General features: G+C 63.4%; 2 non-coding genes and 1 pseudogene across 2 annotated transcripts; all 3 read left to right on the forward strand.

Moving 5' to 3' along the window:
• Positions 1-2,501: 2,501 nt before the first annotated feature.
• On the forward strand, positions 2,502-2,620 carry LOC142861544 (5S ribosomal RNA). The gene has a single exon (XR_012912770.1). It is a non-coding gene; the product is annotated as a 5S ribosomal RNA (ribosomal RNA).
• Positions 2,621-6,413: 3,793 nt separating this feature from the next.
• Positions 6,414-6,532, forward strand: LOC142861550 (5S ribosomal RNA). The gene has a single exon (XR_012912774.1). It is a non-coding gene; the product is annotated as a 5S ribosomal RNA (ribosomal RNA).
• Positions 6,533-10,340: 3,808 nt separating this feature from the next.
• LOC142861266 (uncharacterized) lies at positions 10,341-10,459 on the forward strand (annotated as a pseudogene).
• Positions 10,460-12,731: the final 2,272 nt, after the last annotated feature.

Raw genomic sequence — 12,731 nt, forward strand, 5'->3', positions numbered from 1 at the left:
CGCTGCTCCTCACAGCCGAATGGCACTCCGTGGTGTCCACGCGCCACATTTTATTGATGCACTCCTGGATGGATGGGCACTCGGGTCGCTTCCACGTCTTTGGGATTGTGAATCGTGCCCTAACTGTCACCCTAACCCTTACCCAGCCCGTCTCCTCTGCCCCTGCCTGACGCACTCCTCCCCGGCCAGGCCCGTCACTGTCCTGGGCCCCCGCCTGACCGGCTCCTCCCCGCCCGGCCTGTCACCGTCCTCTGCCCCTGCCTGACACGCTCCTTCCCGCCCGGCCTCTCACCGTCCTCGGCCCCTGCCTGACCGGCTCCTCCGTCGCCTGGGCCTTCCAAGGGCTTGGTGTGGATGCTGCTTCCAGGAAGCCCTCCAGAAACCCGGCAGCAGGGTGGCCGCAGCAGTCTCCAGCAGCCGTCCCTAAGTCGCGTGAGTGCGGGGGACGTGCCCCCGCTGTGCCGCGGGGGCCCAGCCTGGTGTCTTCCCTGAGGCCCTGCGGCTGCCGGCTGGGCTGCCGCTCCCCGCAAGGGGAGAGCCGCGGAGGTGGGGACCGCCTCCTGATGGGGACGTACACGCAGCTCTCCACGTCGGATTCCGGGGCTCTCTGTCCTGCCCGAAGGCCCAGCTGGCCTGCGGGTCCTTAGAGTGGCAGAAACCTCCGAAAACTGAGACTGAGGGTCCGGTGGGTGTCTGCACTTTTGTGCTGGGCACCCCAGGGAGGCCCGGGGGCTGGCTGGACAACGTGGTCTGCTGGGCGGGGGGGGGGGGGGGGGGTTGGAGGAGCAACTGATGCCCTTTGCACTTTGGGTAGCAAGAGTCTGAGGTGTCTCTGAGCCCTGTGCCCTGTGGGGGCGGGGCGGGGGGGAGGAGGAGGAGGAGGAGGAGGAGGAGGTGGGAAGGGCCGGGGCCTGCAGTCCTGTTCCCGGGGTGGCACGGCAAGTGGCTTCTTCCACAGGCTGCTTGGCCTGGGCTCCCTGCACCTGGGCCTTTGGAGGACCGGCCCTGTGCTTGCCAACACTTCCTGCAGGGACCCAGAGCTGGGAGGTGGCATCTCTCAGCCCTGGGTCGGGCAGAGCCCCAGCGGGCCATGCCCACAACCTCTCTCAGCACCGGTCCCCCAGAAGGCTCCTTTGGGACCAGGATTCTCTTGCGGTGACTCTTTAAGGTCTGGCCCCTGGATGGAGGGGCACCAGGAGTAGAGGAGCAGGAAGGGGAAGGGGGTGGCCATGCGAGGGGACACTTGGAGGCCAAGTCCCAGCTTCAGCCTGATCCTCCTGGGAACCCCGCTCTGAGACAAGGAGCCGGGCTTCGCATTCCCACAGCAGCCAGTCGTGGGCTGAGGACACCTGGGGCGTTGGGAACTCCCTGGCTTCTCCTTGGTTTAACATCTAGAGCTGCTTGTGAATCGCGCCGCCACACACACCCGAGCGCAGGTGTCTTCCGCACAGACTGCGGGCCTCGCTCTTCTGAATGCCGCTAGCTCGCCACCCACCCACGGGTGAACCTGGTCAGGGTGCTTTCTCTCAGGGGCAGACTCTTTTCCGGGCGGGCTACCGGTGTCTCTGTTTGCTCGTTTCTTTCTTCCATTTCGGGAAAGTCTTCCTTGCTGGGTGTGGAAATCTCCTATGCCTTCCCTCGCCTATTCTGTCAGCTTTAAAATTCTCTTTCAGTTGCCACCCTCACAGATGGATTAGGAAACTCTTTCCGGTGCACTCATTAGTGAAATGACCTCAAGGAAGCTGGAATCCAATATCTAATGGCCGATTTTTAGCGAGTCCACACGCCAGGGTGGTCGGGGTCCAATGCAGCCCCGGCCAGGCCCAGGCCCCTTGGACTGGGCCACAGGAGGACACGGAGGAGGGTCCCGGCCCCCACGAAGCGGTGCCGGCAGTTCTCCACGGGCTTGGGCGTTTTCCAGAGGTAGGAGATGGAGGGGACTGATTTCTTCAGCGCCCCCCAAACCACGCCACCCCACCCCACCCATGGGACACATCCCCAGAGAGAGACGCCCCATACACTGGCTGTGCCCCAGCCCTGGCCCGGGGGAATAGGCGGCAGCCCACCCACAGGGCGAGGGGGGGGCGCAGCTGAAAGGGATTGTGGGGGAGGGCGGCCCCTGGCTGGGGTCAAAGGGCGAGCGTCCCGCGCGTGCGCAGTCAGCGGCAGCGACGCGCTGGGGGTGGGCAGCGGGTAGGTGAAGGAGGCCGGGCGAGGAGACGAGGGGGGCTGGGAGGGCTCCACCTTGGCGAGTCCAGCCGTGGAGGCGCATCTTGTGTGAGTGTGAGTGAGTGTGAGTGTGTGTGTGTGTGTGTGTGTAGAGAGAGACAGCCCCCCACCCCGCCCCGCCCCGCCCATCACCCCCGTCCCTGGGAGCCCGCGGGACCCGGCCGGCGAACTCAACCGGCCCGGCCCGGCGCGGGGCCTGGGGCGGGAGGCGGCGGCGGGGAAGCCCAGAGAGGCTCGGCTTCTCGAGCGGGGCAGGGGCGCCCTCCGCCGCCGTCTAGGGCCACACCACCCTGAACGCCCCCGATCTCGTCTGGTCTCGGAAGCTAAGCAGGGTCGGGCCTGGTTAGTACTTGGATGGGAGACCGCCTGGGAATACCGGGTGCCACAGGCTGCTGCTTTTTTTTTTTTTTTTTTTTTTTTTTTGCCTCTTGTTCTGTCCCCTTTCTGGGAGCGCGGCGGCGGCCCGGGGTGGGGGTCACCCCCACCCTCAGCGCCCGCGCGCGCGGTGCCTGGCGCCCCAGCCCGCACCGTGGGGCCTCCTCTTGTCCCAAGCCGCGACACCGCCGCCACGCGGCAGCATGCGTGGCATCTGGACTGTCAGGTCTCAGACCAAAGGTCTGCTCTGTGGGAACCGACACGCTGGAGGAAACCTGGAGAGTCTGAGAGGGGAGGGAGTTCCAGAAGAAGGCCAGGATGTCATTTTGAGGGAGTATGTGACCAGAACTCGTCCCGTTGCTTTTGGGGTTCTATGGGCTACACGCAGGAATCTTTGGTGGTGGCACCTGATGTTGGGGGATCCGGAGTCACACCCAGACCTGCTCCACAGGCCTCCTTTTACTTTTCTCTTCGGATTCATTATTTTTAAAAAGTGTCTCTTACCTCTAGGATTGCATTTTCTTTTCTCTCTCTTTTCAAGCAGATGATGGGAGTACAAGTATTCAGGTGACATGTGTTGCCCGTGCCGCCCTCCCCCCTGTGTTCTTTTTTTTTTTTTTTTTTTTTGAGACAGAGTCTCGTTTTGCTGCCCAGGCTAGAGTGAGTGCCATGGCGTCAGCCTAGCTCACAGCAACCTCAATCTCCGGGCTCAAGCAATCCTGCTGCCTCAGCCTCCCGAGTAGTTGGGACTACAGGCATGCACCACCACGCCCGGCTGTGTTTTTCTATATATATTAGTTGGCCAATTAATTTCTTTCTATTTTTAGTAGAGACGGGGTCTCGCTCTTGCTCAGGCTGGTTTCGAACTCCTGACCTGGAGCAATCCGCCCGCCTCGGCCTCCCAGAGAGCTAGGATTACAGGCGTGAGCCACCGCGCCCGGCCCCCCCTGTGTTCTTATTCATATACCTCTCATGTTGTTCCAGCGTATTGTGGGGGTACCAATGTTAAGGTCGGGTGCCTTGCCCTCTCCAAGCCTCCCCCCTCGGGTCAGAGCTTCAAGTGCGCCCATCCCCCAGTCGGTGCGCACCCACCCCATGCCTAATGGATGTGTATGCCCCTCCCCTCCCCCCACCCGCCCGACACCCACCCGATGAAGGTGATTCCTCTCTGTCCACTTAGGCGTCCATCCGTTCGTACCAATTTGCCGGTGAGCGCGCTCACGTGGTGCTCGTGTGTCCATTCTTGGGATACTTGGCTTACTGGAACGGGTTCCAGCTCTGGCCAGGAGAACACAAGAGGCGCCCTCTCACCGCTGCTCCTCACAGCCGAATGGCACTCCGTGGTGTCCACGCGCCACATTTTATTGATGCACTCCTGGATGGATGGGCACTCGGGTCGCTTCCACGTCTTTGGGATTGTGAATTGTGCCCTAACTGTCACCCTAACCCTTACCCAGCCCGTCTCCTCTGCCCCTGCCTGACGCACTCCTCCCCGGCCAGGCCCGTCACTGTCCTGGGCCCCCGCCTGACCGGCTCCTCCCCGCCCGGCCTGTCACCGTCCTCTGCCCCTGCCTGACACGCTCCTTCCCGCCCGGCCTCTCACCGTCCTCGGCCCCTGCCTGACCGGCTCCTCCGTCGCCTGGGCCTTCCAAGGGCTTGGTGTGGATGCTGCTTCCAGGAAGCCCTCCAGAAACCCGGCAGCAGGGTGGCCGCAGCAGTCTCCAGCAGCCGTCCCTAAGTCGCGTGAGTGCGGGGGACGTGCCCCCGCTGTGCCGCGGGGGCCCAGCCTGGTGTCTTCCCTGAGGCCCTGCGGCTGCCGGCTGGGCTGCCGCTCCCCGCAAGGGGAGAGCCGCGGAGGTGGGGACCGCCTCCTGATGGGGACGTACACGCAGCTCTCCACGTCGGATTCCGGGGCTCTCTGTCCTGCCCGAAGGCCCAGCTGGCCTGCGGGTCCTTAGAGTGGCAAAAACCTCCGAAAACTGAGACTGAGGGTCCGGTGGGTGTCTGCACTTTTGTGCTGGGCACCCCAGGGAGGCCCGGGGGCTGGCTGGACAACGTGGTCTGCTGGGCGGGGGGGGGGGGGGGGGGTTGGAGGAGCAACTGATGCCCTTTGCACTTTGGGTAGCAAGAGTCTGAGGTGTCTCTGAGCCCTGTGCCCTGTGGGGGCGGGGCGGGGGGGAGGAGGAGGAGGAGGAGGAGGAGGAGGTGGTGGGAAGGGCCGGGGCCTGCAGTCCTGTTCCCGGGGTGGCACGGCAAGTGGCTTCTTCCACAGGCTGCTTGGCCTGGGCTCCCTGCACCTGGGCCTTTGGAGGACCGGCCCTGTGCTTGCCAACACTTCCTGCAGGGACCCAGAGCTGGGAGGTGGCATCTCTCAGCCCTGGGTCGGGCAGAGCCCCAGCGGGCCATGCCCACAACCTCTCTCAGCACCGGTCCCCCAGAAGGCTCCTTTGGGACCAGGATTCTCTTGCGGTGACTCTTTAAGGTCTGGCCCCTGGATGGAGGGGCACCAGGAGTAGAGGAGCAGGAAGGGGAAGGGGGTGGCCATGCGAGGGGACACTTGGAGGCCAAGTCCCAGCTTCAGCCTGATCCTCCTGGGAACCCCGCTCTGAGACAAGGAGCCGGGCTTCGCATTCCCACAGCAGCCAGTCGTGGGCTGAGGACACCTGGGGCGTTGGGAACTCCCTGGCTTCTCCTTGGTTTAACATCTAGAGCTGCTTGTGAATCGCGCCGCCACACACACCCGAGCGCAGGTGTCTTCCGCACAGACTGCGGGCCTCGCTCTTCTGAATGCCGCTAGCTCGCCACCCACCCACGGGTGAACCTGGTCAGGGTGCTTTCTCTCAGGGGCAGACTCTTTTCCGGGCGGGCTACCGGTGTCTCTGTTTGCTCGTTTCTTTCTTCCATTTCGGGAAAGTCTTCCTTGCTGGGTGTGGAAATCTCCTATGCCTTCCCTCGCCTATTCTGTCAGCTTTAAAATTCTCTTTCAGTTGCCACCCTCACAGATGGATTAGGAAACTCTTTCCGGTGCACTCATTAGTGAAATGACCTCCAGGAAGCTGGAATCCAATATCTAATGGCCGATTTTTAGCGAGTCCACACGCCAGGGTGGTCGGGGTCCAATGCAGCCCCGGCCAGGCCCAGGCCCCTTGGACTGGGCCACAGGAGGACACGGAGGAGGGTCCCGGCCCCCACGAAGCGGTGCCGGCAGTTCTCCACGGGCTTGGGCGTTTTCCAGAGGTAGGAGATGGAGGGGACTGATTTCTTCAGCGCCCCCCAAACCACGCCACCCCACCCCACCCATGGGACACATCCCCAGAGAGAGACGCCCCATACACTGGCTGTGCCCCAGCCCTGGCCCGGGGGAATAGGCGGCAGCCCACCCACAGGGCGAGGGGGGGGCGCAGCTGAAAGGGGTTGTGGGGGAGGGCGGCCCCTGGCTGGGGTCAAAGGGCGAGCGTCCCGCGCGTGCGCAGTCAGCGGCAGCGACGCGCTGGGGGTGGGCAGCGGGTAGGTGAAGGAGGCCGGGCGAGGAGACGAGGGGGGCTGGGAGGGCTCCACCTTGGCGAGTCCAGCCGTGGAGGCGCATCTTGTGTGAGTGTGAGTGAGTGTGAGTGTGTGTGTGTGTGTAGAGAGAGACAGCCCCCCACCCCGCCCCGCCCCGCCCATCACCCCCGTCCCTGGGAGCCCGCGGGACCCGGCCGGCGAACTCAACCGGCCCGGCCCGGCGCGGGGCCTGGGGCGGGAGGCGGCGGCGGGGAAGCCCAGAGAGGCTCGGCTTCTCGAGCGGGGCAGGGGCGCCCTCCGCCGCCGTCTAGGGCCACACCACCCTGAACGCCCCCGATCTCGTCTGGTCTCGGAAGCTAAGCAGGGTCGGGCCTGGTTAGTACTTGGATGGGAGACCGCCTGGGAATACCGGGTGCCACAGGCTGCTGCTTTTTTTTTTTTTTTTTTTTTTTTTGCCTCTTGTTCTGTCCCCTTTCTGGGAGCGCGGCGGCGGCCCGGGGTGGGGGTCACCCCCACCCTCAGCGCCCGCGCGCGCGGTGCCTGGCGCCCCAGCCCGCACCGTGGGGCCTCCTCTTGTCCCAAGCCGCGACACCGCCGCCACGCGGCAGCATGCGTGGCATCTGGACTGTCAGGTCTCAGACCAAAGGTCTGCTCTGTGGGAACCGACACGCTGGAGGAAACCTGGAGAGTCTGAGAGGGGAGGGAGTTCCAGAAGAAGGCCAGGATGTCATTTTGAGGGAGTATGTGACCAGAACTCGTCCCGTTGCTTTTGGGGTTCTATGGGCTACACGCAGGAATCTTTGGTGGTGGCACCTGATGTTGGGGGATCCGGAGTCACACCCAGACCTGCTCCACAGGCCTCCTTTTACTTTTCTCTTCGGATTCATTATTTTTAAAAAGTGTCTCTTACCTCTAGGATTGCATTTTCTTTTCTCTCTCTTTTCAAGCAGATGATGGGAGTACAAGTATTCAGGTGACATGTGTTGCCCGTGCCCCCCTCCCCCCTGTGTTCTTTTTTTTTTTTTTTTTTTTTGAGACAGAGTCTCGTTTTGCTGCCCAGGCTAGAGTGAGTGCCATGGCGTCAGTCTAGCTCACAGCAACCTCAATCTCCGGGCTCAAGCAATCCTGCTGCCTCAGCCTCCCGAGTAGTTGGGACTACAGGCATGCACCACCACGCCCGGCTGTGTTTTTCTATATATATTAGTTGGCCAATTAATTTCTTTCTATTTTTAGTAGAGACGGGGTCTCGCTCTTGCTCAGGCTGGTTTCGAACTCCTGACCTGGAGCAATCCGCCCGCCTCGGCCTCCCAGAGAGCTAGGATTACAGGCGTGAGCCACCGCGCCCGGCCCCCCCTGTGTTCTTATTCATATACCTCTCATGTTGTTCCAGCGTATTGTGGGGGTACCAATGTTAAGGTCGGGTGCCTTGCCCTCTCCAAGCCTCCCCCCTCGGGTCAGAGCTTCAAGTGCGCCCATCCCCCAGTCGGTGCGCACCCACCCCATGCCTAATGGATGTGTATGCCCCTCCCCTCCCCCCACCCGCCCGCCCGACACCCACCCGATGAAGGTGATTCCTCTCTGTCCACTTAGGCGTCCATCCGTTCGTACCAGTTTGCTGGTGAGCGCGCTCACGTGGTGCCCGTGTGTCCATTCTTGGGATTCTTGGCTTACTGGAACGGGTTCCAGCTCTGGCCAGGAGAACACGAGAGGCGCCCTCTCACCGCTGCTCCTCACAGCCGAATGGCACTCCGTGGTGTCCACGCGCCACATTTTATTGATGCACTCCTGGATGGATGGGCACTCGGGTCGCTTCCACGTCTTTGGGATTGTGAATTGTGCCCTAACTGTAACCCTAACCCTTACCCAGCCCGTCTCCTCTGCCCCTGCCTGACGCACTCCTCCCCGGCCAGGCCCGTCACTGTCCTGGGCCCCCGCCTGACCGGCTCCTCCCCGCCCGGCCGGTCACCGTCCTCTGCCCCTGCCTGACACGCTCCTTCCCGCCCGGCCTCTCACCGTCCTCGGCCCCTGCCTGACCGGCTCCTCCGTCGCCTGGGCCTTCCAAGGGCTTGGTGTGGATGCTGCTTCCAGGAAGCCCTCCAGAAACCCGGCAGCAGGGTGGCCGCAGCAGTCTCCAGCAGCCGTCCCTAAGTCGCGTGAGTGCGGGGGACGTGCCCCCGCTGTGCCGCGGGGGCCCAGCCTGGTGTCTTCCCTGAGGCCCTGCGGCTGCCGGCTGGGCTGCGGCTCCCCGCAAGGGGAGAGCCGCGGAGGTGGGGACCGCCTCCTGATGGGGACGTACACGCAGCTCTCCACGTCGGATTCCAGGGCTCTCTGTCCTGCCCGAAGGCCCAGCTGGCCTGCGGGTCCTTAGAGTGGCAAAAACCTCCGAAAACTGAGACTGAGGGTCCGGTGGGTGTCTGCACTTTTGTGCTGGGCACCCCAGGGAGGCCCGGGGGCTGGCTGGACAACGCGGTCTGCTCGGCCGCGGGGGGGGGGTTGGAGGAGCAACTGATGCCCTTTGCACTTTGGGTAGCAAGAGTCTGAGGTGTCTCTGAGCCCTGTGCCCTGTGGGGGCGGGGCGGGGGGGAGGAGGAGGAGGAGGAGGAGGAGGAGGAGGTGGGAAGGGCCGGGGCCTGCAGTCCTGTTCCCGGGGTGGCACGGCAAGTGGCTTCTTCCACAGGCTGCTTGGCCTGGGCTCCCTGCACCTGGGCCTTTGGAGGACCGGCCCTGTGCTTGCCAACACTTCCTGCAGGGACCCAGAGCTGGGAGGTGGCATCTCTCAGCCCTGGGTCGGGCAGAGCCCCAGCGGGCCATGCCCACAACCTCTCTCAGCACCGGTCCCCCAGAAGGCTCCTTTGGGACCAGGATTCTCTTGCGGTGACTCTTTAAGGTCTGGCCCCTGGATGGAGGGGCACCAGGAGTAGAGGAGCAGGAAGGGGAAGGGGGTGGCCATGCGAGGGGACACTTTGAGGCCAAGTCCCAGCTTCAGCCTGATCCTCCTGGGAACCCCGCTCTGAGACAAGGAGCCGGGCTTCGCATTCCCACAGCAGCCAGTCGTGGGCTGAGGACACCTGGGGCGTTGGGAACTCCCTGGCTTCTCCTGGGTTTAACGTCTAGAGCTGCTTGTGAATCGCGCCGCCACACACACCCGAGCGCAGGTGTCTTCCGCACAGACTGCGGGCCTCGCTCTTCTGAATGCCGCTAGCTCGCCACCCACCCACGGGTGAACCTGGTCAGGGTGCTTTCTCTCAGGGGCAGACTCTTTTCCGGGCGGGCTACCGGTGTCTCTGTTTGCTCGTTTCTTTCTTCCATTTCGGGAAAGTCTTCCTTGCTGGGTGTGGAAATCTCCTATGCCTTCCCTCGCCTATTCTGTCAGCTTTAAAATTCTCTTTCAGTTGCCACCCTCACAGATGGATTAGGAAACTCTTTCCGGTGCACTCATTAGTGAAATGACCTCCAGGAAGCTGGAATCCAATATCTAATGGCCGATTTTTAGCGAGTCCACACGCCAGGGTGGTCGGGGTCCAATGCAGCCCCGGCCAGGCCCAGGCCCCTTGGACTGGGCCACAGGAGGACACGGAGGAGGGTCCCGGCCCCCACGAAGCGGTGCCGGCAGTTCTCCACGGGCTTGGGCGTTTTCCAGAGGTAGGAGATGGAGGGGACTGATTTCTTCAGCGCCCCCCAAACCACGCCACCCCACCCCACCCCACCCATGGGACACATCCCCAGAGAGAGACGCCCCATACACTGGCTGTGCCCCAGCCCTGGCCCGGGGGAATAGGCGGCAGCCCACCCACAGGGCGAGGGAAGGGGGGCGCAGCTGAAAGGGGTTGTGGGGGAGGGCGGCCCCTGGCTGGGGTCAAAGGGCGAGCGTCCCGCGCGTGCGCAGTCAGCGGCAGCGACGCGCTGGGGGTGGGCAGCGGGTAGGTGAAGGAGGCCGGGCGAGGAGACGAGGGGGGCTGGGAGGGCTCCACCTTGGCGAGTCCAGCCGTGGAGGCGCATGTTGTGTGAGTGTGAGTGAGTGTGAGTGTGTGTGTGTGTGTATAGAGAGACAGCCCCCCACCCCGCCCCGCCCCGCCCCGCCCATCACCCCCGTCCCTGGGAGCCCGCGGGACCTGGCCGGCGAACTCAAACGGCCCGGCCCGGCCCGGCGCGGGGCCTGGGGCGGGAGGCGGCGGCGGGGAAGCCCAGAGAGGCTCGGCTTCTCGAGCGGGGCAGGGGCGCCCTCCGCCGCCGTCTAGGGCCACACCACCCTGAACGCCCCCGATCTCGTCTGGTCTCGGAAGCTAAGCAGGGTCGGGCCTGGTTAGTACTTGGATGGGAGACCGCCTCGGAATACCGGGTGCCACAGGCTGCTGCTTTTTTTTTTTTTTTTTTTTTCTTGCCTCTTGTTCTGTCCCCTTTCTGGGAGCGCGGCGGCGGCCCGGGGTGGGGGTCACCCCCACCCTCAGCGCCCGCGCGGTGCCTGGCGCCCCAGCCCGCACCGTGGGGCCTCCTCTTGTCCCAAGCCGCGACACCGCGGCCACGCGGCAGCATGCGTGGCATCTGGACTGTCAGGTCTCAGACCAAAGGTCTGCTCTGTGGGAACCGACACGCTGGAGGAAACCTTGAGAGTCTGAGAGGGGAGGGAGTTCCAGAAGAAGGCCAGGATGTCATTTTGAGGGAGTATGTGACCAGAACTCGTCCCGTTGCTTTTGGGGTTCTATGGGCTACACGCAGGAATCTTTGGTGGTGGCACCTGATGTTGGGGGATCCGGAGTCACACCCAGACCTGCTCCACAGGCCTCCTTTTACCTTTCTCTTCGGATTCATTATTTTTAAAAAGTGTCTCTTACCTCTAGGATTGCATTTTCTTTTCACTCTCTTTTCAAGCAGATGATGGGAGTACAAGTATTCAGGTGACATGTGTTGCCCGTGCCCCCCTCCCCCCTGTGTTCTTTTTTTTTTTTTTTTTTTTGAGACAGAGTCTCGTTTTGCTGCCCAGGCTAGAGTGAGTGCCATGGCGTCAGTCTAGCTCACAGCAACCTCAATCTCCGGGCTCAAGCAATCCTGCTGCCTCAGCCTCCCGAGTAGTTGGGACTACAGGCATGCACCACCACGCCCGGCTGTGTTTTTCTATATATATTAGTTGGCCAATTAATTTCTTTCTATTTTTAGTAGAGACGGGGTCTCGCTCTTGCTCAGGCTGGTTTCGAACTCCTGACCTGGAGCAATCCGCCCGCCTCGGCCTCCCAGAGAGCTAGGATTACAGGCGTGAGCCACCGCGCCCGGCCCCCACTGTGTTCTTATTCATATACCTCTCATGTTGTTCCAGCGTATTGTGGGGGTACCAATGTTAAGGTCGGGTGCCTTGCCCTCTCCAAGCCTCCCCCCTCGGGTCAGAGCTTCAAGTGCGCCCATCCCCCAGTCGGTGCGCACCCACCCCATGCCTAATGGATGTGTATGCCCCTCCCCTCCCCCCACCCGCCCGCCCGACACCCACCCGATGAAGGTGATTCCTCTCTGTCCACTTAGGCGTCCATCCGTTCGTACCAGTTTGCTGGTGAGCGCGCTCACGTGGTGCCCGTGTGTCCATTCTTGGGATACTTGGCTTACTGGAACGGGTTCCAGCTCTGGCCAGGAGAACACGAGAGGCGCCCTCTCACCGCTGCTCCTCACAGCCGAATGGCACTCCGTGGTGTCCACGCGCCACATTTTATTGATGCACTCCTGGATGGATGGGCACTCGGGTCGCTTCCACGTCTTTGGGATTGTGAATTGTGCCCTAACTGTAACCCTAACCCTTACCCAGCCCGTCTCCTCTGCCCCTGCCTGACGCACTCCTCCCCGGCCAGGCCCGTCACTGTCCTGGGCCCCCGCCTGACCGGCTCCTCCCCGCCCGGCCGGTCACCGTCCTCTGCCCCTGCCTGACACGCTCCTTCCCGCCCGGCCTCTCACCGTCCTCGGCCCCTGCCTGACCGGCTCCTCCGTCGCCTGGGCCTTCCAAGGGCTTGGTGTGGATGCTGCTTCCAGGAAGCCCTCCAGAAACCCGGCAGCAGGGTGGCCGCAGCAGTCTCCAGCAGCCGTCCCTAAGTCGCGTGAGTGCGGGGGACGTGCCCCCGCTGTGCCGCGGGGGCCCAGCCTGGTGTCTTCCCTGAGGCCCTGCGGCTGCCGGCTGGGCTGCGGCTCCCCGCAAGGGGAGAGCCGCGGAGGTGGGGACCGCCTCCTGATGGGGACGTACACGCAGCTCTCCACGTCGGATTCCGGGGCTCTCTGTCCTGCCCGAAGGCCCAGCTGGCCTGCGGGTCCTTAGAGTGGCAAAAACCTCCGAAAACTGAGACTGAGGGTCCGGTGGGTGTCTGCACTTTTGTGCTGGGCACCCCAGGGAGGCCCGGGGGCTGGCTGGACAACGCGGTCTGCTCGGCCGCGGGGGGGGGGGGTTGGAGGAGCAACTGATGCCCTTTGCACTTTGGGTAGCAAGAGTCTGAGGTGTCTCTGAGCCCTGTGCCCTGTGGGGGCGGGGCGGGGGGGAGGAGGAGGAGGAGGAGGAGGAGGAGGAGGTGGGAAGGGCCGGGGCCTGCAGTCCTGTTCCCGGGGTGGCACGGCAAGTGGCTTCTTCCACAGGCTGCTTGGCCTGGGCTCCCTGC

Source organism: Microcebus murinus, chromosome 16, assembly GCF_040939455.1.
Source record: "Microcebus murinus isolate Inina chromosome 16, M.murinus_Inina_mat1.0, whole genome shotgun sequence".
Classification (NCBI taxonomy): domain Eukaryota; kingdom Metazoa; phylum Chordata; class Mammalia; order Primates; family Cheirogaleidae; genus Microcebus; species Microcebus murinus.